This window comes from Pithys albifrons, chromosome 8 (genome assembly GCF_047495875.1).
Source record: "Pithys albifrons albifrons isolate INPA30051 chromosome 8, PitAlb_v1, whole genome shotgun sequence".
Taxonomy (NCBI): Eukaryota; Metazoa; Chordata; class Aves; order Passeriformes; family Thamnophilidae; genus Pithys; species Pithys albifrons.
Window position 1 is genome coordinate 19,874,603 of NC_092465.1, and position 20,852 is coordinate 19,895,454.

Here is a 20,852-nt window from a genome sequence, read left to right on the forward strand (position 1 = left end):
ATTCTGAAATACTGTCTTGAAAAGCTGAAGACCAAAGTTTATATCCCTGAAACAGGGGAATATCTCTAGTGCTGTGGCTGAAGGGTTGCAGCTGTTAGGCCCGAAAACAAACTTGAAAAACTGTTCTTCCTCACCTCCAAGATATATATTCACCATTAGAAAGCCCATCTATGGTACCTGACAACCCAATAGCTCTCCTTCCTTTAGCAGAATTGGTTTATGAGCTGAAATATGCCATCAAACCATCACACATACTCAGCACTGTCTCACAAAACTACCACAACAACTTTTATTCTGGACAGAATACTCCAAATTGTCTTCTTTTTACTGGACTTCCCAAGTGTTGTCTAATGCCTCAGGAAAGATATCAGCTGATAAACAAGATTCTGAGTGAGAAAATGCCTGACTGAATTTTAAAATTTGCTCATGGCTAGTTAGACACTCATAGTATTTCATTCAAGAGTAATGGACACTGAGCCTGGAGGGACAGTAAAGCATTAACTCATCTGAATTTAGTCAAGGATAGAGTTGGGGTTTTTTTCATACATTAATTCATATGCCAAGCATGATGGAAAACAAAGGAAAAATAAGATTAGTTTGTGTAACATCCTCTAAATATAGAAAAGAGATAAATGTGTTTTTTCTAATTGTTAAAGACTGCTAAAAGATAATGATTAACCAATGCAGCATGGTGAGAGCAGTATAAAGTAGGTTAATCACCTGGAGCTCATGCAAACCTTGTTAGCCTCTAGGTAGTCTTTTCCCTAAGGTATCAACATAATTTGAATTTCAAAAAAGAGCTTAACTGAATAATGTTCTTTCTTTTTTTGTAAAATAAGGTCTTAGACCACACAAAAAAAATTCAACTTTTCTAAATTTCTGTGTAATCATCTGATCTGAGCTAGTAGCCTAAAGTTGAGTAGTGTGAATATTCTCCATTAGCTCCAGAGAAGGTAGTGGTAAAGCTCCCACTAAGTGTTGATTCCTTAGTCCAAGATACTGAGTACCTGGAAATTCTCATGAAGATAGACAATCTCTGCTAAATGAGAAAGCTTTCATGCTATGCTGTGTTCCATGCTCTCCATTCCATGGGGGTACAAATCCATACTCCATCAGTGAAGTCAATGTAGCTAATCTATACCACCTAGACATCTGACACACAAAACACCTGACTAAAACGTTATTACCTAATGTAATATTCATAGAAATGAAAAGCAAACCTAAGAGGAAAAAAACCCCATAATTTAACCATGATCTTTCTTTTTCTTTTCTTTCTCTCTTTCCTTCTCTCTCTTTCTTTCCTCCTTTTCTCCTTCCTGCCTTCCCTTCCCCTGTTCATAGCTGTGTGGGAGAGCAGTCAGTTTCGTGTTTTAATGAAGCAGTGGTTTGCATCTTGTCTGTTGTTGAAAAAGAGAACTTGTATCAGCACCTCTGTAGTGAAGAAAGAAAAGCAAATGCCCAGTTCTTTCAGCTCAAAAGCATATACCACAGATGGCAGCAAACTGGAAATACAGGGACTGTCAGCGTCTTACCATACTAATTCTCAATTTATATACTTGTTTATACAGAGCCCATTCAGCCTTCATGAGCAGAGGTGTCTGAGATTTGTAACCCAAAGGTTCATGGACTCATAAATACTTTAGCTTAATTGCTTTATCCAAACAGTTTTGTTCTACTTTTATTACGATATAACTAGCTTCAAATTACTATATATATCTTTTGAAAGCACAGCGAGGGGGGAAATGGGTATCAAGTAAAATCTTACTAATTGTGTGCGAAATGAAAAAAAAAAGTGTGTAGAGCAGCACATGAGGTCAGTCATAAAGCAGGGGAAAAATCATATCATTATTTAAGGAACAGAGATTAACTATTTGGAATTCCTACCGATAGGCAACTGAATTAGTAATAAGTAGAGGTATTCTCAAATACTTGATAATTAATATGAGATGATAAAAGACATTTTAAAATAAAAAATAACCAAGCAAGGAATTTTTTTAAAGTGTAAGTCAGCATAGTGAGCTAAAAATTAAAGAAATAAGACCCTCTTAATTTAACAGTAACTTTTAATCAGAAGCTGAAATACTAAATAATACATTTAAGATAGTTTTGCAGTAAGCAATTGATCTGCCATACATGTGAACAATATTCAGGGCAAAAGAAAATATACCCTATTGCACTACACATTAATTACCAGATTAATTAAATATAGTAAGAACTGTATTAAAGCCATGTCTAAAAAGGAATTTCCCATCTCAAGCAGCCAACTAGTGTGACCAGTTTTCACGTCAAGTTACAGTATTTCTGGAGCACTGATTAGCATCAGGATGGGATCGATAATTCTGTAAGAGTAAAGAGGTGCACAATCAGTCCTCTTTTTAACAGAAACTATTAGAAAAGGAATAAAAACCCCATGGAAACTGCAAGCATATTTTTCAATTGAGTTAAAAGATGTTTAAAGGATTAAAAATAAGCACCTCCTATTTTTCAATTGACGAAGCATCACATGCTATTTATTCTTTCACCCTGAAAACAGAGACTGGTTGTTTGGACGTCAGCTATTGAAAAATCATTGTGTGAAAGTTAAAATGCTCACTGGAAAAGCACAGTTCAATTAAGCATAACCTGCACAGATCAGTCAGAGAAGGTCACACTTTACTGACACACAGGAGTACTGTGAAGACGTTACTGCCATGACTGATGAAAGGAAATCAGTAGATTTATGATACCCTGATTTGACAATGCCCTTCCCTCAGAAATTAATGACTCTAGGACTGTGCTAGGACATAAGGAGTAAATTAAACTGTTGGTTAAAAATAAGAGTTGGAAAAATGCATTTGAAATCTTGTTTTTTTCAAGTTGTTTTGGGAGGAATGATGTAGGTCTAAATCAAAATTCTAATACACCCATAATATTTGGTTCTAGACAAGGATAATACCTCTTTCTTTGTTTGATTCTTTCTTTAAATGGCAAGTAGATTTCAGGGAGATTACATTATCTCGAGGAATCAGTCGATGACCAAGCTAAGTCTATACAAAAGTAAACCCATGTAAGGCTGCATACACCTTGTGGAGCAACAGCATTCACAAATGAGGTGTGAAACATCACTGAGCAGTGCCTTCTGTGTATTGCTAAGGACAAGGCATTGGGATCTCCCACTATCCAAACTGTGGACCTGTTTCTGTTATTTAAGATGCTTAATACAGACCAACTGGGCAACCACTTATTGTGGGAAAATAATATTATGTAGTCCCATGCCGAAACCTGAAATCTTTACCAAGTCTTTGAACAAACTCAAATGTAAATTAACTGGTGTATACCTACATTCAGCAGCTTTTTAAATACCTGCCTGGAAGATACAGACATGTAAAATTGTTTTTCATAGATTCTATCAGTGCCTCTAATGGAACAAAAAATTCCTACAGAAACATTAAGCTATCCAATGCAACAAGAGCAGGTCTAGTACAGAACTTTAAGAACATCTGATATCACAATGAAGTGTCATCTTCTTTGAAATGCAGAAAGTTTTCAGAGTAATCAGTGAAGAGCTCTAACAGATACACCCTAGAAGTTCTTTTAAGATTTTCCTGTATTTGAAACTTGTGGTATTGATGAAACATTTAAGTTACATAAAAAAGAATGTTGATTTTTCTCCTCTATAAGATCTGAGATGGTATAAAGTAACCAGAATTACAAAAAAGAGAATCAGAAATTGTGAGTGCAAGAGATGAGCTTGAAACTAGGATAAGGGATAACTAAAGGTTGGATAAAAATACATAATCTACAATGGTGAGCCATTATCACAATACTCTTAGAATCAATTAAAACTTTCATTTGATTTTTTTCTGAACATTTTTTGCCCTTGATTTGGCCTGAAGGGCTATCTTTGAGAAAAGGGAGACAGCCTGCCTCTTCTGGTTCTTATCTTAAAGGATGCCATGGTTCTTGGAGCTTCCAGCACCACTGTAGATACTGAAAATGCAGAGCGATCCTTCCCCAGAGAACTCAAGACTCCAGACACCAACATGCCTTACTCTGCTTCACAGCATATAATGTGTAGAACACTAGCCAGTATCCTGAACCCTCTACATCTCTGAGATTTCCAGATGGCAGTCTGATCCAGCTTGGTTAGTGAAACTGTTGTGGAAGCTGAAGACCTAGGCCAGATGGAGCGACTCCCCTATCTGATTACGTTTGAGCAATGGGAAAGGTGTAGTTCAGGTATGGGCAAGCACACCAGCTCATTAGCATTTTAACCAAGCCATTTTTATGTAAAGGTTTTAAAACAGAACCAGGTTACCATGGAAACTGATTGAAGCAAAGGCTTACCGTAAATTCTTTTCTTGATAATGGTAACAGGACTGACAGGTGGGCTGCAAAAGGAGAATGAGTGCAATATAGACTTTGGCATGTTGGTCTGAAAGCAGAAGAGACAGCATTTATAGCTCTGCTTTCTCTCTACTATTTTCTGTAGTGATATATTGAACATATTTTAAAAGAAGCTTCCACCTAAATGAACCTTTTATTTTGTCATAATCCTATTTGCAAGGGGATGTACATGCTGTGGAGAAAGGAGATGAAGGGCAGGGCACTCCACTTATTTTCCCAAATTATTATGTCTTGCCAGAATCATCAGGGAGGAAGAGCCATCACTCAGGAAACACATTTGCATAAAGTGCCCTTTGCCGCCAATGTTTATATTGTGGTCTGAAATATGCTCTAGGTACATTTACATCTTAGTACAGAGCTCCCCTTGTAGAATATGAAAGAAGGTAACAGGAATTTTGTGGGTTTAGTGAAGAAATCCCCCTTTTTCCTTTCCCATAAATTTGAAAATATACCTATTTTCTGCAATACTATTCAAAGTCAAAATGATTTGGCTCTGTAAATATCTTTTTTAGCTTGATGAATGATGGCAAGAATAACAGATTAGAGTACACAGCCCTCAAAACACAGTGCCAGAGATTTAAGAAGGGAAATTGGCAGAATGAACAGCAGAGTTTGTACCTTTTCCACTTGGAATAGTTAGCTGTCAGCACTGGAAAAGGTTTCAGCATATGAACATGCAACATTTTTTGAATTCTGTGCCGGATCTTTCTACCTGCTGTGCTTAATTTCAGAATCTTGTGTTATCATTAGAGAAGAAGAATCTCTTTTTGATACAATTTACTAGCAAAAGGATGACAGGAGAAGGGGGAGATTCTTACTTGAATTCATCCCAATACTTTGCAAACCCAAAGTTTCTTCTTCTTGGTTCCAGGTCCCAGTTGGAACTGTATTTGTACATTTCCTCCTGACATAAACCATAAAGCAATTTTGGTCCTGATTTTAAGCGTCTGCTGACACCAACAGACATAGTTGGTCCCAGTGCACTGGAACCACAACAGATAGTCACCTTTTGCAGCATGTTTGCCTTACAGCTGAAAAAAAACGCAGCGGCTGGCTTTGTTGTCAAAAGTAAATACACTTCTCACCTTCAGTCTCTGCCTTCCTCAGCACTGTGGGGGTGGGGATGTGACAGATGGTTCCTGCTAAGTAATCAGAGATAAAATGGTATTTGGTGTATGGCATAAATTACCAGGTAAATAAGAACGCTTTTCATTTAATGTCCTCCCTGTGAAAAGCTGGATACCTTAATAAAATGTGGCAGGCTCTAAGGAAACACCTATTACATGTTAAAGTGTATGAAGAGGAGACTAATCACAGAACTGCAATAAATGATGCACAAGCTAACTTGTCAAAAGTGAATTTTGATGACTCTGTTTACTATATGTGAAGATGTTTGGCAGTGAGACAAAGGGAAATGTGGACTGAAATTCTGATCTTTTGGGGCTAATTACATCTTTATTTAGGACTCTGTCCACCATACAATATTTGGGTGTCTCTAACTGCCAGTCCAGGCTCACTTGTCACTCATGCTTGTGCAGAGGCTTGTGCAGTCCTTGAGATTTGGACACCCAAGGACCCCTGGCATTAAAGGGTAGAACCGTTTAAAGGAAGGTGGTTTAAGTATTTCTCTGCATTTTGTGTTCATTCTGGCATAAATCCTCCTGGAAAAGGGCCAACAAATACAGCTGTTGTCCTCCTCAAGCAAATAAGTTCCCCATGAATGTAAAAATTATTTCAGAGATATGCTTTTAATTCTAGAAAAGGTGTCCCAACAGTTGACAGGTTAATATAATTAAAATTCCTTGGCACTGTTGTACACTCCAAAATTTTAATTATTTTTCATATCTGCTTGTATGACAAAAATGTGTCATTTCAAATAAGCACCTTCATATTCTACATACAGGTGTTTCTCCTGGACTTAATTAAGGATGTCAGAAGCTTAGAAATGAGAATGTTGGTAATAGTTACGTTCATAACATGGGACAATACAATTTTAATTTACAAATTCTTGCCTAAAGGCATGATTATTCAAAAGCAAAGGTGGGGAAAAGAGGCACAGGAGATGGAAGAGGGATTGTTAGGAACTGGAAAGAGGCAAGATATAAGTTGGGGGAACCCATCCCAAAACAAAAAAACCAAACAGATAAAAAGCCCAAACTAAAACTAAAAGGCACCCCAAAACCCCCAACCAACCAATCAACAAAAAAAACCAAATAAAGCAAAACAAACACAAAAAACCACACAAAAAAAACCCAAACCAAAAAAGAACACCAGAGAAGAATGAAACAAAAAAGGAACAGACAACTCTCTTTAAAACTGCAACATACAAAATTACCATTTACAATATAAGGATAATTTTTCCAAGCCCAATTAGAATTGTGTGAACATCACTGAACCTTGCAGAGGTTTCTCTGGTAAGCACCTTGTTGTAAACTTCAAGATCAGGCATAAAGGAAAAAAGATCAGTGCTGCAACTAAACTAGTCTTTGACACGTCTGACTGGTTGTTGCTTGGGCTTACAAAGGACAACTTGCCCAGCATTGGTGGATTCTGTTTCTCATGAGCCCATATGTTTTGTATTGTAAGAGACACATTATTTCTACGTGTTTGTGTTGCCACATTTTATGCAAAAAAAAAGGTATATAGTAGATTCTGTGCATGGATCTAAGTGGTTAGAAATACAAAAATACAACATTATTCATAGCTGCAAACTTGCTGCTTCAGTACTTGACCCCAAGGCTCTAATTGTTCTGTTTCTGTTTTTGTGGAAGACAGAAAGAAAAGTAATAAAACAAAAAGTCTTTCTTTTCCTCATCTGTAACTCATGGGTATTTGTCAATGCAGGTTTATCAATATAGAGTCCCCACCGGTTTCATATGTGACAAGGAAGCAAGTGAACAGTGGAGAACAGCAGTGCATGTGATGCAGAGAAGCAAGAAAGAAACATCAAGGACAAAAAGACAGAGCAGTTACTAAAAGATCAGGTAAGGAATTCAGGTGATTCTATGTAACGTATAAAAGGTACAAAGAATTGTATCAAATAATTTATGTTTATCCTGCCCTTCCTGGTATTTCTGAGAATTACTGCTAAGTGTGTCTATGGACATATGTACACACACACATACACATACCCTACTTATACCCATTCCCACACTGAAATTTACTTTTTGAGCAAAATTGCCATTACCAAGTCAGTGAAAATATTTACTATACTGCTAATTGACATTTCTTTTAATAAAATCCATTTTCTGTATTTCATTTTATTTCCTTTAAATAAAACATTGTACTATTTCCTACAGGAAGCCAAACAAGTAATATTTTGACAGAGGAGTAAAAGAGAGCTGTGTTATGTGTGTTACTTCTTTCTCAACAGTTCTAAGTTCTCAAACCTTACAGTATCCTGTCCTTGAGCTGATCACCTGGGGCATTACAAGCGCACTGCAGAAAAGCACCATCTGTTGTGGCCCACCTCTGCTTTCCTGTAGGTGATAAGTAGAACGTTCATTTAGAGCTTGGGCACAGTTACATTTCATAAGCCTGACTAGAGAGGAATAGAAGTATATTTACTGAAGAGCAAATCTGGATGAACAGGACACAACAATTCATCCTTTCCTCCTCTGCTCTCCTGCTTTGGGGAGAAGTTGCTGTACCACTGTTAGTGCCACAGTGGGAGCAGTAAGTGTGGTGGAGACTATATCATCTCTACAGCCTAAAACAAGCCGGGAAACTAAGCTAACTGCATGTGACCTGATGCAGCTGCTCACAACAGAAACATCCTATTAACTTTTTAGATATACTTACTTTCAAAACAGACTGAAATTGCATTTCCACCACTAACAGAAAGAAAGAAAATGATAGCTAAACATTACATACCCATCTGCTTAATCCTTATCTCTCCCTTCCACTCAAAACTAACACTAACTTAAGATGCTGGTCTAGCAACACACATGAAGTATTAAGAAATGGTTACTTACAGGTTTTTGCATTCCTGAGTAACACCATCACCTTGTCCCATCCATTTAGTATATCCATAAAACAGAAGTCCTTTAAGAGTCTGGCCTTGTAGAAGTGTTTTTACTCATCTACAAAATGTTATGTTTATATTTAACTTCCATGGAACAGCAACTAATGCTTCCAGACAGCATGTGTCAGAAGACTGACTTCAAATCTGTGGAAATTCACAACTGAAATAACACATTATATGAATCCTCAAGAGCTCTAAAGACACTAAAAACAAACAAACATCCTCAACACTCACTGTTACATCATATTAATTACACATTGCACATTTCATGATAATGCATTATTGTGTCCACTCTAACTTCTTGCAGCCTGGTACGACTGGCACACACTGAGACCTTCTGTCTGTTCTTTGTATGCTGTTGATTGATGGCTACTGCCTGTATGCAGAGCATCCTAGAGGATGCCTCTAATGGGAGAAGCAGCATCATACAGCTGGAGTTTCTCTAGGACATGCAATATTCATCAGTTACAAACTTGGGAATGTCATATTGTAAAAGCTGCACAATAAAAGACACTGTGTTGATGTTCCAGCTGATTCCATTTGCCATATGGCATGTTATTATTCGTATTACCTTGGGGAGCATGTTAAAGTGAAAGAACAGAACACATTCGAGGTATGTAGAATAATAAGGGCAAATTGCATAGTTCTTAATTATATCAGTATGGTCTGTAACTGAAATGGAGATGGAACTAAATACAAGTTGAAAGTGAGGTATGCAACTTCCCAGCTCCTGAAAAGTAATCAACTCTATTGGGAAGATTTAGACAAGAAGAAGTTGCCAGCCACCATATGTAAAATTCTACAGACAACCTCAAAGCAGGTTGACTCAAAAGTCAGCAAATGCTGTGTTCAGTGCTACACACATTCCTAAAGTATGGGTTTATGTCAGAGATAGTTTTACATCGGGTAAGCTGGGGAAAATGTTTAATCAGCAATCTCCAAATGAGAGTCAATATGCACAGCTATAATAAAACCATGAAATAAATTACTGGAACAATAAAGTGGGGGGAGGTATTTGCTGAAAACAATTGCAGTTAAAGAATAATAATTAATTGTGTCCATTTGATATCAGGTAAGTGAGCTGTCGACAGGGCCTAAGAAATTCCAAAACAAACAGAAACTCCAAATATAAAAGTCTTTCTGTTTACAATATATGAGAATTCACAAGAATATTGTTATTAACATGGCCAAAACATTAGCAAGATTTGAGGAAAGCCAGTTCAATGAAAAAAATACCTTGTATTTCACATGCCAGTATTTGCCTGCAAATGCCATTCTTCCAATGCCAATAAATCAAGCCTCACCCCTCTCTACCCATCTTTGCAGCTGTCATCTGACTCTGAAACAAAATCCAGCCAAGGTTAGATCATCTTTGGGAGCTATTATTCAGTCATCACTTAAATTTTAAATGAAAAATTTTGTGATATCAAATAGTATAAACATACATGCCTACTGGTTTTTTGGGTAGCTTGGATCTAAATACCGTAGTCCATCAGATGAGGCATTTAATGTAACAGGAGCAGAACGTTTTCAAATTATTCATGGTAACTGTACAATACTTCAGATGACATCTTCAAAATTATCATCTATTCATGTGCATAAATGAAGCAGCCAAAAGGTAGATCAATCCCTTTAACCAGATCTTTAGCAGGAATAAATCAAGATAAATTCTAGTAGTCTCAATATTTCCTGTTCATGGATTATGCACTTTGCTTTCCTGTTAGTTTTTACTAGCTTTTAGGAAGACAATTTCTTTTTTTTTCTTTTTTGTAAGTTATTCAAGTGACTCAAGGTCATTTAAATCTAACAGAACCTCACAGAAAAGAGAACGGAGGTTCATGGCTGTATGGCCCTTGTAAAGCTTGCACTGTCTACCAAACCCAGTGCAGTTTACCCATCCCAAGGTGTGACACTGCACTGGTTTCCAGTTGTAAATCCTTGTTGCACAGTGACGGCAGGAGGGGCTGAGCTGCAACTGCTGTGCAAATGATGCATCCATTTCCATTCTCGTTTCTCAGCTAATGTTAACACCGACTCAGAACACGTTCTCCACTGTGTTAGCAAGATCTCTGAAGTTTTCACACATTGCAGTCTGTGTGCCACTCATGCTTCTGTTCCAGCCAGAAAACAGGCTGATGGCAAAAATGACTGATGTCACTAAATGAGGGTTATTATTCAGTGAGAGATAAGGGAAGAAGGGAGGGAAAGAAAGCCAGTTCTCACTATTGTACTCAAGGGTGTTCTACGTTTTTAAGTCAGCAGGAATCTTGACTATAAGTTAACTGACAGCTCAAGCTTACAGACTCAATGTTGTAAATACACTTGGTAAATTAGCAAACATTTGTCTATTATTATCTTCTTTCAAGGAAAGCTGCTTATTATTACAAGATAGAGTAATATTCGTATATTTTTCTTCTAGGAATGTATTCAATTCCATACTAACGAAAGATAACTACTGTTTGACAGAATTAGTGTTTACCTTACCATAATAAATTGTAAATTTATGACTACATTTTAAATACTTTGATTTCTGCTATTCTGATAAACTCTGTTACCTTGGCAACAAGCATAAATGAATGCATCAGGTCATGATGAATTTTCAATGCAGCAGTTTTAAATTGGTAATGGAAAATAACTTTTTTTAAATACTTAGTAATTTCTGCCAAAAAGATAGAAATATTTCATTAAATATGGGAAATGGAATGTCAATATGAATTTTTCCAACTAAAATCTTATCATTGTATGGTAATTATTTCTACTATATTTTTTACTAAATTATCACACTATTTAAGCTTCACACTGAATAACTCAAAAAAGCATCAAGAAAATGATAAATGAGAGAGTTTGGGAATTTAAGTTAGGGAAGGAATCGTGTTCGAAAGCTTTCTCATGGCAGACCAAGTTCTTTCCGGTATTTCACTTCTTTTAGGCAATTTTTTTTATTAATTGATTGAGACAGTATTATAGTATAATATTGATTATTTTAGATGTGTACACTTTCAAAGTCTTCAATTAGTTTAAGAAGAAATAAATAGGCCAAAAATTTGCTATGCTTCAGTGGTAGAACATTCAATTCCATCTGGCAGGAAAATCAGAAGTATTTTTATTCACTATAAAACCATACTGTTGATTACACACACCCCAGTTTTAGTGATAATGCAGTATGTAAAAATTTGGAAAACTGGTTATATAAACTGGAATAATAAAATTATTGATATGGTCAACCTTTGACTTTTGCTTCCAGAGAGCACTTCCAGAGACACTATTAATTTTATAAATACGCCTCTACTAAAAAACTTGAAAAACAAGCAACTGCTCCAGCTTTAGAGATGCCTAAGACCTAGCTAAATACAATTTATGTATATTATAGGGCTTCTTCTGATATATATTGAACTGTCAATTCTCATATGTTTCTTCTAGAAAGATACTCTGCTGGATATTTGCAGTTCATTATTCACAGATGTTATACCTGCTCTGCTGATTGATGTTAGAATACTTACATCTTTGCTAGATTATGAAGTGTCAATGAAGGTGTAAGTGAACAACATGGTATAATAAACAAAATATTTAAGATTTTAGTGCTTATTCTAAATGAAGTTATCCATGAAAGATTATGGACTTAAGTTTCTGAATTCTTCCTTATTCTGCTTCTAAAATGCTTCATTATTCTAAATCTTTTTCTGCCAGCAAAAGCTGGCAGACTCTTAAGGTAAACAACTGGCAAAGTCTCCTGATCCCGCAGCATAATCTGTACGTTCAGCAGTTCAGTAGAAACCTCAATATCATTTCCGAGTAAGACCATGATATGTCTTTAATTTTCAGGGAGCAGATCCCACTTTGCAAGTGAGGCGTTTTACTGCTGTGCCTACACTGCACATTTGGCCAATCCTCTCACTAGTACAGAACAGCTCCCTATCCTTTTATTCCCAAAGATGTACAGGTATGGTTTTTGAAATACTTTGTAGGTTCAAAGGAAAGCAATTATTTGAAGTAATCAACAGAACCTGAGAAATAAACAAGGTGAGAAGTATAGAAGGATATTTTCTGAATGAGGCTCTGCCACCCTTGTTTACACCCTAATCTCCAGGAACACCTCCTGATCAAGCTGCATCCTAAAAACAACTTAAGTGCTTTCCTGGAACAGACTAGTGAACTGCATGCTCAGATGATTGCTATAATTTCTTATTTTTAAAGCCAATGACTGCAATAACGTCATGCTAGCAACAATTATGTTATAAATTGTACATAACTGTATAGAAATAAACTGCAAGGTATTTAAGTCTCCATCAAAATGCAATAAAGTGGGAGGGCTTTTGAAACTGGAAAACACAAGACAGCAGGAATGAAAATACCCTTTTGTAACTCCTTGCTTATCCCACCAAAAGACCACTGATTTTTATAAAGTGAGTTAAAACATAAGAGATATAAATTCCTTTTTGCTTTTTAGAATATTATTGATTTTTTGACATCGCAGATAACCGTAAATGTGATTAATGTCTTCTAATAATTGGAGTTTCATTCCAGTGGTTATTGCTTGTCAGTAACAATTAATAGCTCCTCAAACCCCCCATTCATTTCACATTATTGAAGACTGATGGCTTGTGGGAATTATGCTAAACTAGCACTTTCAATTGGATTTTGAATTTTATAGTATATTGAATAACAGTTTATGGTTTTATAATAGCAGTGATGGTTTATTGTTGTCTGGTAATCACTCTCATTACATGTATGTTTATCTGGAGACTTAAATTTTTATAGTCATTAAAATTATTCAATTACATGTCAACATTTCTTTAGAAGTACAGAGAGCTTTGTCTTTATCAGTAAAGATGGTTTTGAATGTCAGTTACATCAGTTTTGCCCCAGTATTTGATAGGCAAGATGCAATGTTTAAGGGAGGCAAGGAAAGTTTCTGTTCCTTGGCATTGAGGCCCAGCTGGGCTGGCACATTGCACAGCCACCCAACTGCCATGGTCTGGCCTGCAGCTGGCTGGGCTGGAGGTGCCAGGCTGTGACCTTCTCATCTCGTCATTTCCAGAACAGCAGAAAGAGAGAAGGGGAAATCTTCAGTAAAAGGAAAGGTGGATTTTTGGAGAGTCGTTGAGAAGCATCCTCATGTTCGGCCTTTTCACTAGTAAAAAAACTTCCTGCAGTCAGAAGTTAAAAAAAAACCAAACAAAAACCAAGAGGAAGGGAATCAAGGACTGGCACAAGGGAGAGAGAAAGAGCCTATTTAAGATAAAGTTGATTGAAAAAGTCATCTGCATTAGGACAAAAAGGCATGTAGAGTTTGATGTGAGAGACTGGAAAGGGTATAATTCTTTTATGTGCCAATATTAAACTTAATAGAACAATTTTTAAAGTTTGTTAACTGAGAAACCAGCAGGCTATGAAGTTTAGCATGCTTATAGGATAAATCATGAAAATAGAATTCTGCCCCTCAGGAAGCCTGTGCATTTCTAACACAGACATCTCTATTGTCAAGATCTGAGTCACAGATCATTGAGTAAAGGGCAACAAAATGGAAAAGGAAACAATGTGGAGTAAGAGCTTTATAAAGTTAGCTTTTTAATTAGCAAGACACGTACTGATTTCACTGGCATAAGTGCTTTTGCCTAGGACTCTCCTTGGCTTCAATTTTTTGATGCAGACAATACTATTGCTATGAGAATACTATAAATAAATGTTTTTTTCTGCTTTGTCTCTTATTTCAGCATGCTTCTAAAATTTACTGATAATTTAGGTTATTTTTCTAGTTTGCTCTTACACAAATTATTTAGCTAATTTCCCAAATAAAGAAAATTCTACTAATTCAATTTTGTAGTTTTCTTCCAAACAAGGAAGTTATCCTAGTGTAATACAAGGTAAGATGAGAACCTGTCCCAAGAAGCACTGAATTACTATAGCAAACTAGGTTAAGGAAAAAGACAACAATAAAAATGACTATGATAATTCTAACAAAATTCCAGGTCAAAACTGCTGCAGTTGCACATCACCATCCAGCTGTGATCATTTCCCAATCAATGCCAAACTCTGAATGAAAACAATGAGAACAGGATCAAGACCTTTGTTATTACTATTTGATTAGTTTGTGCAGGTTTGCAAAAGCAGAAAATTACTGCTGGTGATAGGGAAACCTCCAAATATATATGTTTGTTACAGTGGAAAAATCATAATGTGGAAGTTTGGGTGATTATACAGATATATGTAAAACCTCTCTGATTTACTTTGCTCCTGGCCTTCAGACCATCTGTTCAGAAATATTTTTTCTTACAGATTCATGATATTATTTATTTATTCCCCATTAGCACCTCACAGCTCTAATTAGTATTTGTTCTGCTGTGGCAGGGGCTGTATAGACCAGGTGAAACCAAGTGAAGAGTAAGTTGGGACTAAATACAAAAAATAACTAGCTTTGCAATTCCCAAGATAAATTTTGCCTAAGCATAAGTTAGGGGGGGTTTAGAATTTTTTTTCTTGTAATTTTTTTCAACTCCCAGTGTTATTTGGAAAATAAAATTTAAAGAAAAAACCACTGAATTAAATTCAAAATTATGAGGTAAAACATCGTGACTAAGGAGAACAAAGTGTAGCGATGTATGTCAGTAATCCAATGGAAAAGGCCAAGGGAGTTCAAAAAGCAATTGAGTTCTATTCTTTGATCTAATCTAATAAAACTTTAATCTTTCTATTGTGAAACACAAATTCAGGCAGTGCAGTGCCTATAGTTACAATTTTAATGTCTTACGCAGACAAATCCTTTTCACTGCTCAGTAACTCCCAGGTTTGATAATACCAAAAAAGAGTCCCCCAATAGTGTCCCTTATCCAACACTGAATTTATCAAGTAAGGGTTACTTATTTTATGACTGAGGAATTTCTGGAAACATCATATAATCCATGTTGGTAATTCAATTACTGTTTTCAAAGTGTAGTGTTTTACAAACATATAAGGGAATGAGACATTGCCTTGAAACAAACTCCAGGGGCATGAGAAGGCCAGTACATCTGGGCAGAGCCAGGGATGTCAGAGTTTCATTAGTTGTCATTTTTTGGGTATCGCTTGTAGCTTCTTGCCTTTCTTGTTCTCAGCAGTTCTAGTATGCCTCAGGCTATAAGGCAGTTCAAATATGCATGTATTCAATAGCTTTAAACTCATCAGAACAAGCATGCAAAAATTTAGAAGCTGAGACCCAGCTGTTTGCTGCTTAAAGAACTGTCTGTTCTTCTCTTGTTTACTATGAACAGCACCTGTAAGTATTGAGAACCATGAAGCCAAGCAGAACATAAGCTATAAGCAGAAAGGAGGAACAGGCCACACAAATATTCTTTTGTTCAAATGAAATTGAGGTTGTCTGAATATGTTTTATAAACTCAGCCAAAATATGTGCTAGAGAAGCTCTCACTAAAGCACTAGCTACTCAGTCTTTTCAGAGGATGTTGTGTATTCTAGTGGCTCTGTCCAGAAAACTACTTGAATTACTATGGAGTGGCAATAAATTCACACACACGCTATATGGTGCTCTGGAAGACTATACTTAACATGAGTCATGAAGATGATCTTTTGCCTCTATTTAAAAACCTATTATTTTTAGAATTTGGGGATTTCCTGCTTATTTAATAATGGTAAGTATATATTATGACTGTAGTGCTTGAGAATTTATCTGATTAATAGAAGAAATTAAAACCATAACATTTTACTGCTGCTGTGTTTATGCCTACAGTTTGTAGCTTTATTCCTGAACTTCAGGAGAAGCACGATTCTTGTACTCTACACCACAAGTGTAAAACTTCTCTCCTTCATTACACACACAAAAAAATGAAACTCAAAATGTTTGGCTAACATTTTCAATAGAAGGTTCATCAATATTTGCTTTAGTTTCATGGCAGAAAAAACTACACAATTACACTAAAAAGTTTTCAACAGAGATCTGTATCAGAGCTTCTGTACTCACTTCATTGTTAGCTTATCAGGTGCATGGATTTCAGGCATGCACCCATTTGTCCTTCTTATTTCTGTAACTTATGTTTAATAAGCAGACAAAAGCTTCTCTGAGCTTTCCTAGCAGGAGGTAATTGTTCTGTACTCTTTGCAGTTTCCTCTCCAGCACTATAACATACATCACTTACTAATGGTTAATTACTTTGTGCACTTGCTGTTCAGCCTCCTGAGGAGTGAAATGAAATTTTGTGGCTTTAGCCTAGAACATGGACTCAAACCACACATAATATTTAAAAAGTTTTTCTGAGCACTGGACAAAGCAGTTCCTTGGCATATTGGAAAGGGAGTTGCAGACCTCACTTTTATTCCAGGTGGCCCTCGACTTGATGTTCACTGATTCCATCAATGGCCAGAATGATTTCTTTGCACTATCACTGGCAAGCATGTTCTTACCTCTCAATGAAAAGCTACTTACCCACTGCTCTACATACCACGATAACTGAATGATTCAGTAATTCAAGAAATCACTCATTCTATCTGAGTTTTGCTTACATTTCCTGAACTAACAGTCTTGGTGAAAGACAATTTACAGCCTTGGAGCACTGTCAGTAACAGGAATGTAACACTCACATCCATCCATCCTGCAGAGGTAAAGAGTGTGTTGGCTTCCTATGCCCACACTTAATTCGATAGCGAGTATTTAAATGTGCATACTGAGGAGAACAGCTGTGGTCTGACCATTTTTACTAGAAATATTGTTGATGCCTATGTGCATCGAGTAAATTAAGCCCAGGTATTTTGAAAACAATGATAAACAGAACTGTTTGGAAATATTCCAGTGTACAGTTTTTCTGAAGAAGATCTGTTTTCATAAACCAGAAGTATTTTCCTGCAATGTTTTGGGTTTCACAAATTTTCACAGAATAGAAAACACATTTTTAGGAACCCTTGTCTCTGGGCTCCTGACAGGCTGCCTCGAGATGCAGAAATACTTCACATTTTTTCAGTTCTGAGCAAACAATGATGTTTTGAGGAAAAACTGGGAACAATTCTTGCAAAATGGCAATCTTAATAAGCTTTTTAAGGCTGATTAATTCCACTTCTCATTTCTAGTTCCCAAAGTAACATTAAGAATGACCTCTTAGAGGTACTTTAGATTTTGGAAACTGATGATGGCCAGTTTAAGCCTTTGTAATACTGGAGGCAACTGCAGCTATGTCATTATACAAACAAGAAAACAAACCATCCCAAACAAAAGAAGTCACAGATGCTTTTTCCGATACAGAATGAATGCAACTTTCAAGAAATAATTTCTGTCAGATTTTGTCAGTTTTGTTAAGTTCACCTGATTTGTCTATATCAATTACAAATCATTTCTACAAGAAGACTTTATCTTATGATTCGTATGATTATTATTAATTATAAGAACCCAGCAGAATAAAAGAATTTTTTCTCTTGCTAGATAGGGAGATTAATTAGCAGTAATTTAATTCTGAGACCAACTCTCACTTTGTCTCCCTTATTTCACAGAAGAGCTACTGCTGAGATATTTTGCCATATTTTTCCTTCCTATTGGAAAAATGAACCTTGAGCTCTTTCTCCTTTGTTTTTTAGTAAAAAGAATTTCTATGAAGTATTTATATTGTTCTGAGATTAAAACAAAACCCCAACAAAAGCACTAAAGCTTGTCTATAATTCATTGTGATTTGACTTTGATGAGGGTTCTTTCTCTTGAATTCACAAGGAGACAAGCTGGCCAAGAACTTATTTCTGTTTTAAAAGAAGCAAGCAAACAGCAACCCTCAGACTTGAAAATCAAAGGACTTTGGAGTTTTTTCTCAACTAAGAACAAAAATATGTTTGAGGAAAATAGATAAATGCTGAAAATTTTTAAGGAATTTTTTAGCCAGCTGGAATAAAAGAGCTGACTTTTAAATTTTCCCTTTCTTTGAAGCAAAGTTCTTTATGTTTTCTAATGCTAGACTGCAGATACCAGGAGGAGAACTGCACAGTAATTTATCAGTACCTGAGTTTGCCATATGGTTCTTCTGTGCGGAGTTCCAGTTCTGAGTTGCATCTCTGCATTATTTCAGAGTGAACGACATCAATTGCCATTATAGGGGCAGGTGTCTTACATGGGACATTTCCCCTCTGCTGCTTCTGGCAGAAATAGGCACCCTAGGCAGGGTATGGCTAAACTTTGGACTGCTGTCTGGCAGCTCAACAAGAAGGACAGAATGCTGTAAAGTGGACCTTTCGCAGAATCACCACCTCGAATGAGTCACTTCAGACTAAGGTTGGCTGAATCCTGTTCCTTCAGCCTGTGAAGAGCCGAGCTGAGCCCACTGCACTCAGAGGCTGCACTACAGTTCAACAGAATAAGACAGACCTTGCTGCAGAATTCTTCTACCTGCTCTGCCTGGCATTCCACTTTCTTGGGAGCCTGAAAACATTTGAACTGATAATGCATTAAAAAAGCATAGAATTAAGTGCTATCAAATGGCTGGTTGTCTTTGATTACTTCCTCTGGGAAGCAAGAATTAGAAAAGAAGTCCTTTAACTTGAATACTAAGAATTTCTTCATGCTAAACCTCTCCTCCAAGTACTATCAGATGGGTCTGTTTTTCCATATTTTTACACCGTGACTATTTTAGAAAGGGCAGTATTCTGAAGTTCTCTGCAATTTATTTGAGCCATTCTGCATGACTAAGACATTTTGTAAACTCAGAGTGTGAATATAGATTAAGGTAATGTGATAAATTATGCAGAATATAATTGATGAAGAAATGATTCAATGGGCAAAAATATTTGGAGACTGAGTGCATTTGCATCAAATTCTAAACATTTCCACTATCTGTTACTATTTTGATTAACCAGTATGGGCATCCTTTGTTTATTTTTTTGAGAAAGAAGAAGACAAAAATATATTGCTTGGATAACCTTCTTATTTTTCATCTAAAATTAGAGTCACTACTCTTAAAATGTAATACTTCACTTTCCAGAAAATGTAAAAAGATGTACTAAGTACTTCTAAGTACTTCAAGTTATTGGCTATAAAAAAAGTTCATATATTCACACCGCTAAAGAAAAGAGTCCCAAGGCATGCAGAATTTGTAACCCTATGAATCACAGCCTAGTGGCACTCAAATTTTCAGTGAAAGAAGTTTGGGTGTTTTGGTTAGAGACTGTAGTTTCATTAGAAAGTATTTATGGTTAGAAACATTTCTGACTTTCTACTGTAGAAGTTGTAGCATTTGTGTTGGAAAATAATTTTTGGGCTTCCTGACCGAAAAAAACATCATCACTTTACAAGATGACAAATACAGTAGCTGTTTTCCACTTGGAAATAAGCAAAAGGTACACAATATAAAGTATGAGAGAAATGTTCTTTAACTGTTTCCCAACATTTTTTTCAAATGAGAAACAGTAACAAAGGGCTATGGGAATTTTTTTTTCAACTTTCTTTCTAAATGATTCTTAGTGGCAAAAGCTGTCTGACTAAAGGCTGCTTCCCCAGAAGATTTCAAGGTAGAGCTGAACACTTATAATATATTTTATATGTGTGTGTATATTATAGTCTCCTTTACTCTTTTTATTATCTTACAGCTGGAAAGACAGTTAAAAACATTTCAGAAAAAAACCCTAAGGAAAGATATAATTTCAAAATAGATACAACATTTGGAACATTGATTCATGCACTTGGTCACCTTTTTCACATGAATTGTCTTACCAAAAATTACATAAACATATTGCAGACAACACTAAGTTGGGTGGGAGTGTTGATCTGCTGGGGGATAGGAAGCTCTGCTGAGGGACCTGGGACAGGCTGGATCAATGGGCCAATTGTAAGAGGTTCAACAAGGCCAAGTTCTGCACTTTGGCCACAAGAACTCCATGCAATGTTACAGGCTGGGGGCAGAGTAGCTGGGAAGTGTCACAGCACAAAAGGACCTGGGGGTGCTGGCTGGTAGCCAGCTGAACATGAGCCAGCAGTGCATCCAGGTGGCCAATGCCAATGGCATCCTGGCCTGTATCAAAAGTAGCAGGACCAGGGCAGTGCTTGTCCCTCTGTTCTCAGCACCAGTCAGGCCACCCCTTGAGTTCTATGTCCAGTTCTGGGCCCCTCAGTTCAGGAAGGACAAGGAGATGATGGAGAATGTCCAAAGAAGGGCAACAAAGCTGGTGCATGAGTCTGATGAGAAGCAGCTGAAGGAGCTCCCAAGTAACAAGTGACAGGGCAAGAAGAAATGGCCTCAAGTTGTGGCAGAGGAGGTTTAGATTAGATACTGGGAAAAAATTCTTCTTGGAAAGCTGTCAGGCATTGGAACAGGCTGTGCAGGGAAGTGGTTGACTCACCATCCCTGTAGGTATTTAGAAGACAAGTAGATGTGTCTCTTAGGGCCACAGTTTGTTGGTTGACTTGGCAGCATTGGGCTAATAGTTGGATTTGATGATCTTAGAGGTCTTTTCCAACTTAAATGATTCTATGATGTAACCCTTG

General features: G+C 36.6%; 1 protein-coding gene across 5 annotated transcripts in view; it reads left to right on the forward strand.

Moving 5' to 3' along the window:
* B3GALT1 (beta-1,3-galactosyltransferase 1) overlaps nt 1–20,852 on the forward strand; it is a 188,759-nt gene that overhangs the window by 74,605 nt on the left and 93,302 nt on the right. For all 5 annotated transcript variants that reach the window (XM_071562598.1, XM_071562600.1, XM_071562601.1 and 2 more), the window contains exon 2: nt 7,231–7,370. The gene's annotated coding sequence lies outside the window, so the exon portion shown is untranslated. The remainder of the gene's footprint in view (nt 1–7,230; nt 7,371–20,852) is intronic.